Genomic DNA, 19,582 nt, shown 5'->3' on the forward strand with positions numbered 1-19,582 from the left:
AGTGGTGGGAAACCTATGGCACATGTGCCAAAGCAGACTGTTTGTATCATTGAAAGCTCTGCTCTACAGAGTTACAGGCAAAGGAGAAAGATTTGGATTCTTAAAATTCAACTCCAAAAGATCTCTAAAATCATAGTTCCAAGCTTATACTAGGAATTCAAAAAACCTACACTGGAAGGCTGATGTGTTAGCATGGAATGTTTTGGAGCCATAGGTGACTTTATCAAGAGTGGTCATCTCTAAGTACAGGTGTCACTTTTTAAATTATTAAAGTCACCAAAGCATGGTGATGCACATCTATAATCCCACCACTTGGGAGGCTGAGGCAGGAGGATCACAAGTTCGAGTATCATCTAGGCAACTTAAGGAGACCCTGTCCCAAAATGAAAAGAGGGGCAGGGGGACTAGAGATGTAGCTTAGTATGGAAGCCCTAGGTTCAATTCAAAAAACATAATGAAAAAAATATATATCCAGTTATTTCATGTACATCTGTTTAGATGTAATTAATACAAAATAAAGCTGATGATCTCTTTCAGATCAAATCCACACTCCCAACTTAAATGGAAAACATCATAGCTAACCCCATTAATACAACCTAGGTAGTATTACTGAGAGCAGAAAATTCTTTTCCAACTTTAATGAAGGAAAATAAAAGACAATTCATTAATTATGCAGTGGAATAAGCTTCTATTTAAAAAAAACCAAAAAAACCTGATTCCTAGGGCTGGCTAAATTTCACAGACTATACCCATCAAATCCAAAGGGGGTCTGCTGCCTGTTCTCTCAACTCTTGCTCTCAAAAGCAACCAGAATGGGACCTGGGATTTAGCTCAGTGGTTTTGCTGCCTGCTGCACAAGCGCAAGGACCAGAGTTCGATCCCCGGTACCAAAAAAAAGCAACCAGAATGTGAAGTGAGCCTTTCTGCCTCTCCAGTTTCATCATTAGAAGGATCTTAAGTTTTTGTTCCAAGAAAACTCAAAAAAAAACTTACAAGGAAAAATCACATAAAATATGTATGTGTATATAACACTGATCATTAGTATAGTTGATAATTAACAGTATATTTAATATCAGTAATATATTTAATAGTAAATATATGTGTGTTTCAACATAATAAGAAAACATAGCACAGGAAAAAAAGACAAAAAGGGCAGAAACATGTGAAAGTTCTGTTTCCCTGGATGAATTCCATAAAGAAAAGGTGAGTTCTCAACCACCTCACATAAAATTGAGATTTTTGTGGCTTCTACATAATAGAAACCATTATTTTCTAGACAGCTGCTTCAATAAAAGAGAAAAAAAACTTCTGGAAGTAAAGCTAGGATTTAAATTTCAAAATTCCACAAAATAATCAGAGAGTTACAGAGGTTTTTAAAAGATAGCAAAATTTAATGGAAATATTTCATCAGAAATGATTAATGACTCATTTTGGAAAATACTTGAAATAGAGTCAAAATACATGTGGCTATTTGTGAATAGAAGGGTACAAAAGAGAATTAGAATGATATTTGACTTAAAGAGATGTAGACCAGACAACTTTTTAAATCTGAGTACTACAGGCAGGGCTAGCCAGTGCAGGTGAGTGTTTAGGAACGGTGGATTTAAAGCATGGAGAAAAGAGAAAGACAAAAAGGATGTGGTAATGGTCACTTCTTCACAAGACAGTTATAAAGCTCAGCTGAGATCTTAGTGTGGATACCACAGTGTAAATAATAAAAACTCTACACAACGTCTAATTGCGTTTCCAATAAAATATGAAAGTCTCATTCATAGGAACCTAGTAGCTTATTACTCCTTGGATCCTCAGCACACCATACAGTGTCTGACACATAGTAAGTATTTAATATCTAGAGAGTGAATGAATGCATGCGTAAAGAAAGCCCGGGAGAAAAAGCTGGAGTACTTAGATGATCACAACAGATACTACACATTGGCATTCGTAACCACTTGTTCCAAAGATGAATCCCAACTACCCCTTCTCCTTTCTTTGCTTTCCCTTAAGTCACACCCTAGGCGAGTAAAGACAGCATTAAACTCAGGTATTCTTCTTCACTCACGGGAAGACTCTTCAGCAGCTCCCCCAGTCCCATGGGCCAAGCTCACAGGACACAGGCAGCCCCAGCTATGGGACCTCTGTGGACTCAAGAAAAATGGGACTGACAATAACATCAGGTTTTCTGCAGAGTTTATGTCTTTTAAATAAAATGAGAGGATTTGAAAGAACCTTAAAAATGATGGTACTATGAACCTGAAAAATGATGGAACCTTAAAAATAACTCCTGTGGTGTGCTCTGGATTTATCCTGCCCTGAAACGGGTGGACACACACAGCAAGGCATCAAGGCAAATTTTTTGAAAGGCGCATTACGGGGGGTATGCCATGTCCATGGTTTTTTTTTTTAAAGTATTTCTATTTATGAACTATTAATTTAATTTTATCAGTTTTATTACATTAAACAATGTATACTTAACAGGAAAATAAAATATCAATAAAATATTAAATTAATATGTAATGAGTGTTTAGAACAAACATCAACATTTTCAACATCAATTGTTTACTTGCTTACAAAATATAAAAAATAACAGCACAAATTCTCATGTGAACTACAATGAAAATATAAACAAAACTCTACCACAGAAATCCCTTGCTTCAATTATCACACCTAACACAGTCTTCAGACTTGACAACAGCATATTCCATAGACAAGTCTCCCCTGCACTGACGCACATGTGCTTAGCTTTCTTTTCCTTTTTGGCAGGCCATACTTGTTGCTTCTCTTGTCTTCCTCTTTTGTCAGGAGCTTCCTATTATACTGGACAATGCACACTTAGCAGGAAAATAAAATATTAAATTTTTAATATGTAATGAGTGCTTAGAACAAACATCAACATTTCCAACATTAACTGTTTACTTACTAAATCCAAAAAATAGCAGCAGAAATAAATTCTTATGTGAACCTATGATGAAAGTACAAATAAAATTCTACCACAAAAATAATCTTTACTTCAATTATTACACGGAAGGCAGTTTTCACACATGAACACAGCATGTTCCATATACAAGTATCACTTACACTGATAGCACGTGTGTTTTGTTGTCCTGTCTTCTTTGGTAGGACATACTTGACATCTTGCTGGTCCTCCTGTTTTCTTCGGAGTTTCTTGTGATGTTTCACCTGTTGGTTCACCGGTCTGCTCCAGAATTCTTTTGCAGAGTTATTTGGGCAGATATATATTGTTCTTCCTCTATGAAACTGATCATTTATCAATTCTGGTCCCAGTCCTCTAAGTAAATTTCTCCATGATATTTTGTGCTTGTTATTTTCTTTATAAACTACGAAACTATTTATGCCTGACATGTTTAGAATAGAATAAAACACAACCATTGGCCAATGCTTTCTGTCTCAAGTGACATCATAGCTGCTGCATAACTCATCGACAACATCTACTCTGCCTTCTGCTTTGTTGTAAATGTGACCGTTTCTGGCTTCATTTTTGTTGAGGATTCACTACCAATCTTTTTTGTTTGGTTGGTTGGGTTTTTTGAGTCAGAGTCTTGCCATGTAGTCCAGGCTAGCCTTGAACTCTCTATGTACCACAGGCTGACCTTGAATTCACAGGATCCTCCACCCTCAGCCTCTTGGGTGCTGAGATTACAGGTGTGCAACACCACACTTGCCTTCACTACCAATCTTATCATCATGGTGTAACAATGACAGTATCAACACTATTTTGGTTTTCCTCCCCATAAGGTACTCCAGGCTAGCCTGGATCTATGTAGCACAGGCTGACTTGGAACTTACAGGATCCTCCTGCCTTAGCTGCCCACCCCTCAGTGCTGGGATTACAGGCCTACATTGTCATGCCTAGCTTCATTATCAATCTTACTATCATGGTGTAATGTTTACAATATCCATACTACTTTGTTTTTCTTTGCCTTATAAGGGACCAATGTTATGTCTTTATGAAATCCAAAAATCTACCATACATTTCTCTATTGTGAAATTGCAACTTTTTGGGGGGAATCTCTGCTTTGTTCTTACAGTTTCTGTGCTGGTCAACTGGTGTTCTTTTAGCAAATGTAACATCAATGGGTAACTAGTGTACCAGTTTTCTAAAGTAACATTTGGGTGACTTTTCTTTTTTTTTCCGGTACCCACAATCGAATTCAGAACCTTCCACTTGCAAGGTAGGCACAGCGCCACTGAGCTAAATCCCTGGCCCTTGGGTTACTTTTTAAACAGGTACAAGTCTGTTCATAATGTCATATGGTTTCTTACTGCACGAATAAAGGTCTGGTGGCTGAGTTCCAGGATAAATTTCTAAATTCAAGGTGTAAAATGTCTTTGCATCCACCAGGGCATATATTTTTTGTACCGTATTTGGAAAGTTCACTTGGCACATATTACCAAAAGCTTCAACAACCACCAAATGATGCAAGTTGTTCATCCACTGTCATGTATTTGGACAGTGGATAAAATACTTGGCAGTTAGAAACAAAGCTTTCAAAAAATGAGCAAATAGCAGCCAAATTGTTGGATTTTTTTTTTTCTTTCTTGACAGGTCTTTTTGTCGTCAAAATATAGGCAGTTTTGAAGGAAACTAAATCCCTTGAGTTGTCATTATTGTTCTAAAAATCTTCATGCCACCTCTGTCACTTCATAAATCCTTTAGATTCGGATGATTAGAATGATAAAATCCTGCTATGAAGGCTTTTAGTTCAGATAGTGAGGTGTCTTGATAAATATATTTGAGTTTCATTATTGGTGCATTTAGAACATTTTATTTGTATCATTATTACTGTATTTCAAAACATCTTGCAGCATGATGCCCCTTAAAATGGAGTGAATCCTTTGCTCACCTTCCAGAGAGTGGGGCTGCATTTGCTCTCCCAGCATAAAAATTAAGCCTATCATATAGGTATCACCATGGTTCAGATGCAGTTTGCTCCCCAAAGTTCATGTGCTGGAAGCATGCTTGCCAGTGTGGCGCTGCTGGGTTGTCTTAGTCACTTTCCCAATGCTGAGACACAACACCAGACACCCACAACTTGGGCAGAAAAGGTTATTTTGGCTCACAGTTTACAGCAATGTCCCCAGCCCATTACCTTATTCATCTGTAAAACAGACATATTCCCCACCCCATCCAGATAGATACATGCAGTTTTCATAAATTAAGATATGTAAGATATTATCCATGTTTTCCAAAAAGTAAGACCTAATGGAGAATAATCAGCCTTGAAAACTAGAGATCAAAAATGACAGCCCCAATCAGCCTGTCCTTGCCTTACTGCCATTACCGAGTAGCCAAGCAAGGCAGGGAAGGAAAGAAAAAGGTAAATAAAGCCAGCAAGGATACTATTTTTGACAGTGATGATTTTACTTTGGAAATGGCTACTTTGTTAAAGCTATGACTTTAAACAGTCCCAAAATAAGAGGATGACTTGTACTACTCATTTTTATTCCATTTCAAAGATTATAAAGAGGTCTAGCTTCATAATTATGAATTAGAATGACAGAACTTGACAGTTTACAAAGATGTTTTATACATATAAGAAACTCCCAAATTTTTAAACAATCAAACCTACCCATCAAGAGTTACTATCACTACTCTGAATAGAACAGGGATAAAGACCCTACAAAGGTGAGGTTTCAACAATGAAAAACAGGCCAGTACTGAGTCACCTTCTGCCAGCAAACTGGCCTTTGATCTTCAGGAAATGACATTTGTTCCTGCTTTATATTCTTATGAAGCAAACAGAAGTGCTCCAACTTACCTTGGGAATGCTGTGATAGCAAACACGCCTATTTCAAACACCCCTCCAAGAAATGCAGATACAGACAGCAAAGGGAAGAGCAGTACTGTGTCTTCTCGTGAAACCTAACAAATGCTGCTGAGGCAATCTCCTGAAACAGCATTCTCTAACATTTTTCTCTTTTTGTTCTTTCACTTTTGTTCCTTTCCCCAAAGTTCAGTCTGTCTGCTGCTCCCCCACAGCCGCATTTCCTCCTTCCTCTTATTCTGATGACAATTTCTCTGAAGCCCTGATGGCAGAACACAAGATAACTGGGCAAAAATATACACTGAATATTCCATTTTTTAAAAAAATCTTAATACAGAAAAAGATACCTTGGCATTAATCCACCTCAAAATACTCTCTTTGGCTTTGAATACACTTACCCCATCGTTCTTGCCACTTTCTGAAGCAGTTCCGGGAGTCCTCTTTGCTGAGTCTTTATGAAATGTGATCAAAACTGCAGTGAATGCTGCTACTAAGTGCCATCCAAAAGGCAGGTTCATAAAAACATTACATTGTGTCCTCCTTCACCTTATTCACCAGATTCAGCACCTTTCAATTTCTGGCTCTGCCCCAAAGTCACAATGATCATGAAAGGGAAATATTCTGAAAGGATTCAGAACATCAAGGCATCCTCCACAGCACAATAAAAGACACTCACAAAAGAGGACTTCCAGAACTGCCTCGGAAAGTGGCAACAACAATGGGATACGTGTGTTCAAAGCAAGAGGAAGTATTTTGAAGGGGATTAATAGCAATGCTTTTACTGTAATAAATTTTTAATTCAAATATTTACCTTACTTTTCAATGAAACCTTGCACAATTAATTTTCTCAATGGTGTAAACCCTAAATAAAAGTTTCCCTGGGAACTCTGCTAAGCCAAAATGCAACTTCCTGTGTTCTATTGTGGCTTTCCTATTTCTGTTTTATAGTTAAATTGGACCATTCCACAATATAAGCAGAAGTGAGCGTCTGCTACTACTAGTTAGGTCCTAGGAATGTACATTCTATGAGAAGCAGAGGGATGAAGTGAGCAGAGGGATGCCTGCCCACAATAACACAGGACAGAAAAGTCCCTCCAAGCATGTTCAATGAATGTACTTCTAAACTGTCCCACACAAGAGCACCTCCCTAGCCGGGCATGGTGGCATACACCTGTAATCCCAGCACCCTGGGAGGCTGAGGCAGGAGGATCACAATGTGCTTAGCCTGGGCAACTTAGCAAATTAGCAAGAACCTGTCTCAAAATAAAAAATTAAAAGAGCAGGGGATGTAGCTCAATACGAAGGCCCTGAGTTCAATCCTCACTGTCACTGAAACAAAACAAAATAAAAAGACCACCTCCCTTCTGAGCACAGGCTAAGCATTCCATGGCTACCTCCTGAAATGAAGCCCCAATCCTGCCATCTTTATCAAATGGCTAAGATCCTAGAAACATTCAAGTGTCAAAAAAGTTCCCCAGAATTCTGGAAATAAATATTAGAAAATGAATACTTGCTATTGTTTTGTACATGACAGTCCTTCCAAGGGCACCTGGCATCAGAGTGAGGGTATCAGTTCCCTAATCCTGGGTCTGTCACTGAGTACCTCTGTGACAGGCAACCGTAGACTGCAGTCAGTGTCTAGTATGACTCAAGACTGCACCATGAATCGCATGCCCCAGGCATCAGGAGATCACATTCATGACTTGGAAGGTTCTTTCTAACTCAAAAATTCTTACAACTGCTTAACACTTAGGCTGGAGTCAAGGGAGTTAGCTTAAGAGAACAGGCCAGTTGCCATCTGACTACTAATGATTGATTCAGTTCATGAAAAGTCACTGATTCTCTATACAGATGGTATGTGCATAACTATATTGTCCTGGCACTCGGTATGGGAAGGGGGCAAGGCCATCCTACCAAACATCAACTCATCCTCAAAGCTCAGCTCGCCAAATACATACTGCGTGTCTAGCAGGTATTAGGGACTTCCCAATGGTTAGATTAAAAAGTAAATAAAGCAGCAACTTCCCTCCAAGACTCAGGGACAGGCAAGCAGACTTTTCCTTCCTCTTAATGATTACTGCAACTTGCTTATGCCAGCCTACTGCACCTGTGACATATGGTCCTGTGCCATAAGTATCTATCTCCCTGTGTCATCTCCATTAGCATATGGTCTCTTCCCTGGAGAGAGGAACCTTACCTGATTGCTTTTTGCATTGCCCAAACAGACACGTTCACAAGCTCTTTTCAACACACCCCTCTTGTACCTTGATCTCCAACTTGCTCAGATTTTGTTCTCATTCCTTTCTTTTTTCTTTTGGTCGGGGCGGTGGGGTTTCAAACAGGGTCTCACTGTATAGTTCAGGGTGGCCGTGAACTTACTATGTAGCCCAGGCTGGCCTCGAACTCACTCTGTAGCCCAGGCTGGCCTCAAACTCAGTGATTCTCCTGCCTCAACCTCCCAAGTGCTGGGATTTACAGGCGTGCATCACCACACCCAGCTTCCCTCTCATTCGCTTTCCAAACACTCCCACTTGCCTTCCCTACTTTCCATTTGCATACATTCTCCAGTTCTACCCATCTTTCTGCCTCATGGCCTTGCTATTTTCCACCCTTTGCTCACCCTTCCTATCTCCTGATGGCTTCCCTGGGGTGGACTCAGGCCCCACAGGCAGCCAGCTAACCCCTTTTTTGCTCCAGTACATACCATGGCTCTGGATAACTTCTGACCTCTACAGAAACAGCTGCTCCTATCCTTTACCAACTAAGCTCAAGACCCACCAATACTTAGGACCACCCAACAAAACTCCACTTTGACCTGCCCATAACATTGCTGGAATTACTAGAGCTTGAAAAAGAATTCCTGACCTCTTAAGTATGACATCAAGTCTTCTTTCTACCACTTAAAAATCAATTGCTTGTTACTTTAAAAAAAAAAAAAATTCAGAAACACATAATTTTATCCATGGGCAAATGAATTTAATTAAAACTTTGACTTAATAATGACTTCTCTTGAGGAAACTTGCAAAATGCTTTAAATTGGACCCATAGAAAGGCTTAATTCGAATTTAAAATTTAAGAATTAAAGAAAGTGAAATGCCCAGAAACCAGTCTGATGTAGCCCAAACTGAGTTTAATGAGACATATAATTAAAATAGAAATACTAGCAAATGATTACCTTGAACCGATCAGTTTTAGGCAGTGCTAATGATAGGGTAAAGTAGGAACTGGATGATTTCGTCTTGCCTGCTTCTCAGCTGCCAAAAGACTTGCCTGTTGAGGGCTTTTCCCGGTTTGGCAGCTGCAGCTGGAAGGGATGAATTATGAATGACAATCTGGCCACAAGAGAGGCCACCGTGGCTGCTGCTGAGGCGATACCCTGCTCCCAAGTACCACCACAGGACAAGTCAGAAGGATGGGACCACTCCATGACACAGCAGCAAGCCCAGCACCCTGCCCATGCCTCGGCCTAGTGCAAGACCCTTCCTTTCTTCCTTCTTTTCAGATTCCTTTTCTTTTTCATTTTATTACCATCTCCTTTCTACCTTCCTCTTTCTCCTGCCCCCACTTATTGAATTCTCTCCGGCTGGCCCTTTCTCTCAACTGTTTTCTTCTTTCTTGAATTCTAAAGCAGAGGAACAGCAGTTACATATTTATTCAATTACATCAATATTCCCAGAGAGGCAGTCTCTGGCTTCAGGCACTGCACTACACAGCACTAGACTTACCAAAGTGGCAGAAGCTTGGGTATCCACCTTCTAGAGAAAGCCATAAAACAACAACACACACATGAGATACAGACCCCGTGGCTGTTACCCGGGACAGCTCCCATCTGCAGTGAGCAGATGATCGCGGAGGGACTAGGTGACATGGAGAATGTGTTTGCCAAAACAGAGCACTTGGAAAGGGCATGGGTGTATGGATTTATGGTTGAAAGCTTCTGATTACTGCAAGATTATTTTACCTCTATAATGAACTTAAAGGAGGGATGCTGGCACATCCAATTTCTCACAGACGGGACGGCCTGGGCTTGGGAGTCAGGGATTTGGGTTTAAGTCCTTGTTTACCTAGATAGATGGCTGGTGACCTTGGGTAAATTGCGCAAACTCCTTAGTTATAAAACAGGAGCATGAATGCTTACTTACTTCCAGAGTTAAGAGAACCTGAGTAACACGTGGAAAGTGCTTGACATCTATCTTAGCCCATCTGTGCTACTACTAAAGACAACATTTTAGACTGGGTAATTGATAAACATCAGAAATTTATGGTCCAGAATCTGGAGGCTGGGAAGTCCACAATTAAGTGGGCTCATGTCAGGGGACAGCTCATTCCTCATAGATGGTGCCTTCTATGTGTCCTGAAATGGCAGAAGGGACAAACAAGCAGAGCATTCATGACCTAATGACTTCCCAAAGGCCCATCTCTTAATACTACTGCATTGGGGATTAGGTTTCAATATACAAACTTGGGGCCAGGGCGGCTGCAGACATCAGAACATAGCAGTATCTAGCAGGCTGTCACCTTTTCTCCTGTGTCTGTACATAAAGAAGGACTTCTCTTTCTAGAACACCCAAAAGTAATCTTCCTCCCTCTGTTCTTCCCTCTTCTTGTCTCACACTGCCCAAGGAAGAGAGGAAGATGCTTCCATCCTCTGGGCAGAGCAGCAATGTGGTGAGGATCCACTCTCTGTCCCTCATTCCTGCTGCCTGCCTGCAGATGTGTGGAACCTTAGCTAAGACCTGTGTGTCCTTCTTCACTGATGAACAGCCCACATGAGGGGAACAGGGCAACCTTCAAACCCTGACAATTATCATAACCATGGACAATGACAGAAAACTTTTCACTGCTGGAGAAATTTCAGAAAAGAATTAGCATTATATTTATATAAAGAATAAGTGACTACGTAGTGCTCTTTAGACATGAAATTCCCCTGGCTTTAGTTTCCTCTCTTCCAACAACAGGTAAGACTGTGGCCAAGGAGAACTTACCATCCTCTGCTTACCTTTGTTACTGTCTCACTCAAGGTGACTGGCAGGCTGCCCTGTGCTCAAGTCCAGAATGGAACTAAAATAAACTGTTAACTAATCCACAGTAGAATCTACCTGGAAACAACAATATGCTCACAGAAGAAAGAGGTCTACAAGGGTTCCAACTAGAACTATAAAATAAAAAGCTAGTAACTAAGGCTATGGAATGATGCCCCCAATGCCATAATTGAACAGGTGCCACAACCAGCTGAACCAGATACAGCCACTCGATGCCCTTGGGTCCATCCAGCTCAGCACATCATTATGACCAATGCACCCACCCAGCTAGCTCCCTTTGCTCCTGATTAATCCTGAAATTTTCTGAGAAAGTCTTTTACAAGTGGTGATTGAAATAGATAGTAGATGCTTAAATTTAAAAAGTCATTACAGTAAAGGACACATTGCCATTAACTCTCTCAAAATACCCCCCTCACTTCAAACACACTTATCCCATCATTCTTGCCACTTGCTGAAGCAGTTTTGAAGATCTTTGTTATGAGAGTCATGATAAAAAATGTGGTGAATGCTGCTACGTCCCATCCAACAGAAAGACAGACTTGTAAATACATGATGGTGTGTCCTTATCCACTTTATTCACCAGATCTGTCACTGTGCAACTTCTAGGTCTTCCCCAAAGTCAAACGATCGTAAAAGGTAAACATTTTGAATTGATTGAGAACATCAAGGCATTCACAGCAGCACAACTAAAGATACAAAAGAGAAATTCCAGGACTGCTTCAGAAAGTGACAAGAATTATGGGATGAAGGTGTTTGAAGCAAAGGGAAGTATTTTGGGGACTAACAGCAATGTGTCTTTTACTGTATTAATTTTTTTAAACATTCACTGTGTGTTTAGAACAGAACTCACATATATGCTAGAAATGCAATGACCAACTAACATCATTCAACATCTTCATCCTGCTTATCAGTTGTCTTAGTCACAGGAATTGACTAAAATAGCACTCTGTTGGGTCGATGTCCACCCCTGAGCCCTGGCAAGTGTAAGCCTACCAACAACAATCAGACTAAGAAACAGCTTAAGACGGGGACTCGGACAACTGTGATTCCATCAAAGTATTCTGTTCATAATACTCTGGCCCCAAAGACTCAACACTCAGCTCCAAAACATCATTCTCATCTCCTCTACTAAAATTTAGCAGTATTTTAGGACTCTTTTTAGCTTTGGACCAGTAATTAACAGCAAGATGGGCCCAAAAGAGGCAAGGTCCTTCGTGAGCCCTACACAAGAGCATGTCAGGGAACTGTCCGAGTGGTGGTGTTGACAGGGAAGTCCAGCCTGGTCCTGATGATCACAATACCCCTGGTCCAATGCAGATGGGGATAGAGGGTCAGGCAGAGGATGGGACACTGTCTACTGTGATGTCATATCATGGTAGCTGGGTGGAGAAGACCTGGTGATAATCCAGTATAGACCATGCTGGAAGGCCACATTGGCAAACAGGTAGGCATGCGTAAGGTAGTGAGCAGGACCTGGTACTAAGACAAGATAGAGGGTTAGGACTCCATCCCTGGATGGATGACTGGCCCCTGTGTGTTTATAAGACTCTTCAAATTTTGGGGTGATCACTTAGTCTGTACCTCCCCAAATCACCCTCCACCAACTGAATTATGGTGAACACAGGCCCAGCAATGTCTCTTCCAGGCTGAAAGCCTTCAGGTTCACCCCTATTTTCCACAGAAAGAAGCCAACTCCTCTTCACCCTACTCCATCTCTACCAGGAAGGATTTCCCTCATTCTCGGTATGCCTCGTTCTACCTCTACAGTACCTATGAATCTAGCATTTTAATTGTAGTGTGTGTGTGTGTGTGTGTGTGTGTGTGTGTGTGTGTGTTAGCAAAGTTTAACTTCTCTATAGGCAGGGAATAAGTTTTATTCATCTTTGGAAATGTGGTGGTTAATTTTATGTGTCACTTTGGCTGGGTCAGGATATACAGATATGTGGTACATCATTATTCTAGAAGTTTCTGAGTAGAGTTTTGGGATTTTTTTTTTTAAATAAGATTAACATTTAAATTGGTAGGCACTGAGTGAAGCAAATTATCCTTATAATATGAGTGGGTTTCATCTGCTCAATAGAATAACTTATTAGAATAAGACTGACCTCCTCCAAAGAGGAGAATTCTGCCAACAAGATGGCCTTCGAACTTGAACTGCAACCTTTTCCCAGGGTCTGCACCAGGCCAGCCCACCTGCTGTCTTAGAACCTGCCAAACCTCCACAGTCATTTGAGTCAATTGCTTAAAATAAATCCATCTAGATAGATAAATAATCAGATAGGTTACTGTTCTCACACATCTTGTTGGTTCTATTCCTCTGAAGAACCCTAAGACAGTAAGTGTAGTGCCTAGGACAATGCTTAGTACATGGTAATAGGAATTAATGTTATTCTTTAGGATCTAATCACTTTCAATATTTTTTCATTCGATCCCTTTAACAAAACTATGAGACTGGTGTTACTATCTCCACTGAACAGATAAAAAGACTAAAACTTATAGAGGCTCAGTAACTTGCCCAGCCCTGGTCTATCTGACTTGCTGCCCCACATCAGTAAGTGACTGGAAGGAAGGAAGTGCGCTACATTTTGCTGACAGTACAATCTTGCTTGTGTGAGGAGAAGAAAGGTGAACAGAGAGGCCGTGGCTTCACCTGCTATGGATGCCATTATCAAGCATACATCTTGTGTGGCCATGGCCTGGGTCTTATCTCTCTACTCTGCAGCACTTGAAAACCCTGAGCTTCCTCACTTTTCCTGCAGGCTGGGATGAGAGCCTGAGAAACAGAGAAGGAGCAATTGAGCACTGTGGAATGGAGAAGAAGATGCTGGCTGGAACCAAACTCACCAGCAGGGGCTTCCCTGGCTGGCTTTGGGTCTCTGGGTCTGGAGGGACTGCAGTGAGGTGGGCCTGAAACGCTGTCAGTCCCTGCAGAACCTCTGAAGCAGCACACAAATGGCTCCCCTTGTGCAAGGTAAAGGGTAAAAACTGTAGCTGCCTCTAGGGCTTATCCAGAAAGAAAATAAACTAACAAGAAATTCAGAAGAAAAACCATAGGACCTTGGGTCAATCCCCGCGATCAGTTCAAGTTCATTTAACAGGTTCCTTGCTCTGACATACAGACAGCAAAGCATAAGCCCTTGGGCACCTTGAGCTGTTCAGCTTTAAGCAAAGCAGTCTGTAAATATGGTTACAAAGCTATTTACCAAGTCAGTTGGAAACGGTTATTGCAAATTTCAACATTTTTGGAATTAAAAATAACCTTGAACACTTATTCTAAAACATCTCTGACTACCACAACTTGCTCATTCAGACATTAATATAAAGTCCTCCCAAGGACTTGAGAGAGAATTCCTAAACTTCCAGGAATGTTTAAGCACCAAACAACAACTCCATTTGCACTAACCTAATTCAGATGTCTAGCCTTCCCAAGGAATTGAACCCAGGGAATTCTGAATGACATCCCTAGTCCCCTTTTATAAACTCTGTAAGACAGGGTATTATAGTTAAGATCTAAAATATCCCCCACATTTCATGTGTTCAGAGGTGGGGCTTTTGGAAAGTCACTGGATCTTGGGGGAGCTATGTTTACTAGTGGATTCATCCATTGAAAAGTTCACAGCTGAATGTACTATTAGGAGGCAGCCCTGTTAGAGGAGGTGGGTCACTGGGGGCATGTGTTTGGAGGGCATATTTCTTACTGTGACTCTTCCTTCTCTTTCTGATTCCTGGCTGCCATGAGTTGGGCAGCTCTCCTCCACCATGTCCTTTCTACCATGTCATTTCTACCTTGGAGCCAGCTGACCATGGACTGAATCCTCTAGAACTGTGAGCCAAAATAAACCTCTCCTCCTTAAGTTGTGGACGTCTGGTGTTTGTCCCAGAAACAGCAAAGTGACTATTACAAAGGGTCTCAAAAAGTTGCCTCACACTTGCAATCCTCCTGTCTCAGCCTCCAGAGTAGCTGGGATTATAGGTGTGCACTTCTAGTCTTAAGTGTACCCAGCCTATAGCCTTATTAAATGGTCACATTTTAGTGACTCTGAAGAAATGAGCACAGTACTAAGTATGCTAAATTGGAAAGAAAGTGGACTTTGCTGTCAGATACCAGTTCTGCCAGTAGCCAGCTGGGTGTCCTTGGGCAAACAATCAAATGTCATTAAGCCTAGGTCTTATCTGTGAAAGGAGGAAGGGAATAAGATTATTGTTAGGATAATTCTTAAAATTCCCTAATGAACTACACACATCACATCTGGCACAAGCATCAAAATGGCTCCTCCGCACTCACTTAATAGGAAGTGTTCACCAGGGCGAGCCTCTCACAGAATTCACTTTGTTCTTCCCACTTCTCTTCTGAAAATAGTTTAAATTATTATTTCACAGATATAAAACAACTGACAAAACCAGAAGAGATTTAACTGTCTCCGCTTTCAACAAAGAGAAGTCACTAAGCACGAGTCTCTGGATTAACTAATATGAAAGAATGAGCATAAAAAGAATAAAGCCCATTGGTCAGGTCAAGGAAAAAACTTAACAGAAGGAAGGTTCTTCTTCTTAGGATTAAAAGTAAAACTGAAACGCTGTATGGGGCATAAAAGGTAACTAGAAACTGGAAAATCAGCTCAATGGCTGGATTAAAGGCTGTTCAGAGATGCCCCAAGTCTTGGGAGGAATAGAAAAGTTAAGGACAGTGAATAACAAAACACATATCCAAACTCACAGAGGCTGCCTCAGCTTGGAAAGTTGGCTGATCACCATGGGAGACATGAAATTCCTGAGTAAAAACATAGAACAAATCCCTAAAGGAAATCAGTGCTAACCCCTCACACAATATTCAGAGTATGTGTACCCTGGAAAATTGTGCTTCCTCTTGAAGGCCCTTAGCACATCTTAGTTTATTCTGAAGGGCACATTAATTGTTTAGATTCACTAAGATTCTGACTCAGAAAGACCGGGGACAGGGCCCAGGGATCCATGTGTTTAAAAGCTGCCCAGGTGACTCTGGAGGTGATCAGAGTCTAACAATCAGGTCTGTAAGCCGTGGACATTCTGAGTGCCCTGAGGAGCCCTTAGGTCCTGGAGACTTTATCTGATCCCTTCCATTTACTTGGCTCTATCTAAAGAATAAATATACACAAACTAATTTTCACCCAGCACTCCTCACTTGAATGAAAAACCAAAGGCAGGGCCATTAAGCAGGAACTTCACACTTCTTGTCTCTCCCTGCAGGTGCTGTCAGCTCACAATCAACTTTCCAGAGGAAGCAACCCTCTCCCAGGCCCTCTGGGACCAAGTTCTGGATCGCATGCCCTTTCACATACAAAACTTTCCTTGGTCCTCCCTACCATCGCCTCTACTTCTCTTTTTCAAGACCACCAGATTTCCCTGGTGAGCAGTCTACACAGACAGCTGCTTCCCCACGCCTCCTAAACACTCTGCAGTCTGTCTTCACTGCTTTCTACAACTTTCTTCTCCAAAACTTCAACACCCTCCTCTCAGGGCCAGGAACACCCTCTCACCCCACCCCGCCCTTGCTGCGTTCTCAGTGGCCTGGAACTTCGGCCCTCTGTCCCGGGCTCCTCCACTCACACAAACTGCACAGGGAGTGTCCCCAGGGGAGTCTCTCCAAGGTCTCAGCATTCCTTTCTCTGGAGCTTATCGCCTTTCCTGGTTTCACCTGCCCTTGGGGACCAAAGATCCCTCAAGACTCTCACTGCCAGCCAGGGATTTCTCTCTTCCTCACAGGGCTCAAGCAGAAGCCATATTTCATCTCCCTATCAATCTCTGTTTCCAGTCCCCCTGCTCCTTTCCAAAGTATTCCCACTCTCCAGGACATTCAGGACTCCAAATTCCTGTCACTTCTGTCCCCTCCATCTACTCATACCTGTAGCTTTATTGGCTTCAAGACTGGAATGCCCCCCCCAAACCCACCACACTGTCTGCTGTCCTGCACCATTTCTTCATTCCTTAGCGTCCTAACGCTCTTTCTTTTCTTTATTCCAGTTGATACCATTCAAGCTTTCTCCCCACCTCAGTAAAATTAAAATAAATGCTACAGTCCTACTGATTCGGGGCCAGGACATTTTTATTTTTATTTATTTATTTTAAAGATTTTAATTGACCAAAATTTATATGTATTTATCATATATAACATGTTTTGAAGTAGGTATACAATGAAGAATGAGTAAATCAAGCTAACTGACATATATTTTACTTCACACTTATTTTTCTGTATAAAGTAAAAACACTTAAAATGTACTCTCTGCAGTTTTCAAGAATACAGTACATGGTTATTAACTAGGGTTGCCATGTTGTACAAGAGATCTCTTACACTATTTTTCCTGTTTAAATAAACCTTTGTGTCCTTTGACCAATTTCTGCCTCCCACTTTCCCTCCTCCAGCTTCTGGTAACCACCATTATACCTCCCACTTCTCTGAGCTCAACTTCTCAGATGTCACATATATGTGATATCATGCAATGTTCATCTTTCTGTTTGCTGGCTTATTTTACTTAGCACAATATCCTCTAGTTTCATCCATATTGTTGCAAATGACAGGATTTCCTTATCTTGAATGGCTGAATAGCAGTCCATTATGTACCACGTTTATCCACTGATAGCTTTGATGAACTCTGTGCATTGGCTTTTAGGAAAGGCTTACCTTAAATCTTTAAATGTGAAGATTCTGTGCTTGCTTAAAACAATATGGATATAGGCATGGTGGCAGTACATGCCTGTAATCCCAGCACTCAGGAGGCTAAGACAGGAGAATCAGGAGTTCAAGGATAACCTAGGCTACATGGCAAGCTCTAGGCTGGCCTGGACTACACAGTGAGATCCTATCTCAAGAAAAAGAAAGGAAGGGGGAGGAAGGGAAAGAAGCCAGGAAGGGAGGGGTGGAAGGAAGGAAAATTTAAAAGTAAGTTTCTTTCACCTTCTCCAATCATATGGGTGATTGAGAGGTTCAAGCTCACTGTGACTTCTGTCTACAGTTTGGTGACTATCATTCCAGAACTAGATAGACAGACAGACAGACAGACAAAGTATTCTTACCTTTTTAATTTAAATGGGACATGGGGGCTGGGGATTTAGCTCAGTGGTGCCGCCGCCTGCCCCACAAGTGCAAGGACCCAAGTTCAATCCCCAGGACCAAAAAAATAAATGGGACATGGGATCATAATGTCCACACTGTTCTACAATGTACTCTTTTATTGAGTATGATGGACCCCTGTCAATCTCATTTTCCCTGACACTCTGACTCCAGAACTTGAATATACCATAATGTAATCTAACTCTGGCTCTACTAAACATTTAGGAATCTTTCATCCTCAAACTCGTTGAGAAGTTACCCCTTACGTCACTGACTTGCTTCTCGCAGTTAATACTAAAACATCCATCACTGTGGCCTGGCAGCTGGATAAGGAGAACTCGGGCAGGCAGGCAGGGATGTCGTGAAGAAAGGAGGTAGTTAGCAGTGGTGGCAGTCCTCACCACACAGCCTCTTCTGTCACACCACCAGGGATGCGGGACTCCCAACTCCAAGGGGATCACAACTCTCCTTAATAACGCCACTGTATGGTGGGCTCCAGCCGTGGGTATTTAATTTGCTGAGGACACAGCATAATTATTCTCTCCAACTGCTATCAAATGGTATCTAAGCCCTAGGGCTGCATTTTTTCTTTATTTCTTTTTTCTTTTTTAGACCAGGTCTTGCTGTGCTGCCCAGGCTGGCCTCAAGGCCCTAAGATCAAGTGACCCTCCTGCCTCAGCCTCCTGACTATGAGGGATTACAGGCACATGGCACCATGGTTGGCCACTTGCTCCAGCTATCCCTCCTCATGAAATAGTTGTGTTCAAGGCCACACACTTTCCTGCTCACCTTCCTTCAGCTACCACTTAGTTTGCTAACGTCCTTCCTTAAAAGTTGACACCCAGCTTTAAGCCACGAAACACCTGGAGAGAGCTGTAACTTGACCTGCATAGAGGGGACTGTGGTGGCCACCTGCCCTGCTGCTGTATCACCTGCTATGGACAAGAAAGCAAAACGAGTCCCCTGGGTCATTTCACCACACTGGACAAGCCAAATGGGACAGTTGCAAAACTGCTTAGTCACCTGACTCATTCCCAACATTTACTCAGATATCCTCTGAGTCATCTCTGCTTTCAGGCTGTTCCTACTGTACTTAGGCATACATGCTAGAGTAGGTAAGAGGCCAGGGTTGGAACTCAGATTGCCGGATCCAAATCCAGACTCTACTGCTGACCAGCCATGGATCCCACACCAGTCACTTACTTCCCAGGGGAAGGGAGGAGTTTTATGAAAAAAACGTTATTTCCCACCACACACAGTTGCTATGTGCCTTAGATGAGATAATCCATGTAGCGTAGTTAGCACAATAGAATAACATAGGAAATATAAAAGTATTAAAACCTCTATTAGCACTATGACCAAAAGGTAAAGACAGAAATACTCCCACATGATAGAGTAAAATAAGGATGCCTACAGCCCCTGCTTCTCCGGGAGCAAAGCTGTATTTTTCTTTTCATTGGAAGAGACAGAAAGAAGTTACATCTTTTATATATCCAAACTGTTGGGAAGTAGTTAAAAAATAATGGCATAGGCTCTGTTTTAGAATACAGCAGCTTTTTTTTAGAATTCCCACAGGCAAAGCTACTCTGGTGGCTATGAACACATCAAACTAACAAACCCAGCAATCAGTGATAAGAAGTAATCTTTACCTGATTAAAAGGACCATTCCT

The 19,582-nt window shown here is 41.6% G+C and overlaps 1 protein-coding gene and 1 long non-coding RNA gene across 6 annotated transcripts in view; one reads left to right on the plus strand and one right to left on the minus strand.

The window, feature by feature from the left end:
• The window catches only part of Mboat1 (membrane bound glycerophospholipid O-acyltransferase 1), a 186,176-nt gene that overhangs the window by 149,486 nt on the left and 17,108 nt on the right, over positions 1 to 19,582 (minus strand). The window lies entirely within an intron of this gene.
• LOC110349760 (uncharacterized) lies at positions 12,207 to 16,883 on the plus strand. 2 transcript variants are annotated; one of them, XR_002395976.2, is made up of 5 exons: positions 12,207 to 12,269; positions 12,507 to 12,568; positions 13,585 to 13,796; positions 16,052 to 16,210; positions 16,826 to 16,883. It is a non-coding gene; the product is annotated as an uncharacterized LOC110349760 (long non-coding RNA). The 2 variants fall into 2 exon arrangements; XR_002395975.2 differs by having other exon boundaries at positions 16,052 to 16,872.

This window comes from Heterocephalus glaber, unplaced genomic scaffold, assembly GCF_053883595.1.
Source record: "Heterocephalus glaber isolate CG9 unplaced genomic scaffold, H.glaber_assembly_v1.0 deba00001472, whole genome shotgun sequence".
In the NCBI taxonomy this organism is placed as follows: domain Eukaryota; kingdom Metazoa; phylum Chordata; class Mammalia; order Rodentia; family Bathyergidae; genus Heterocephalus; species Heterocephalus glaber.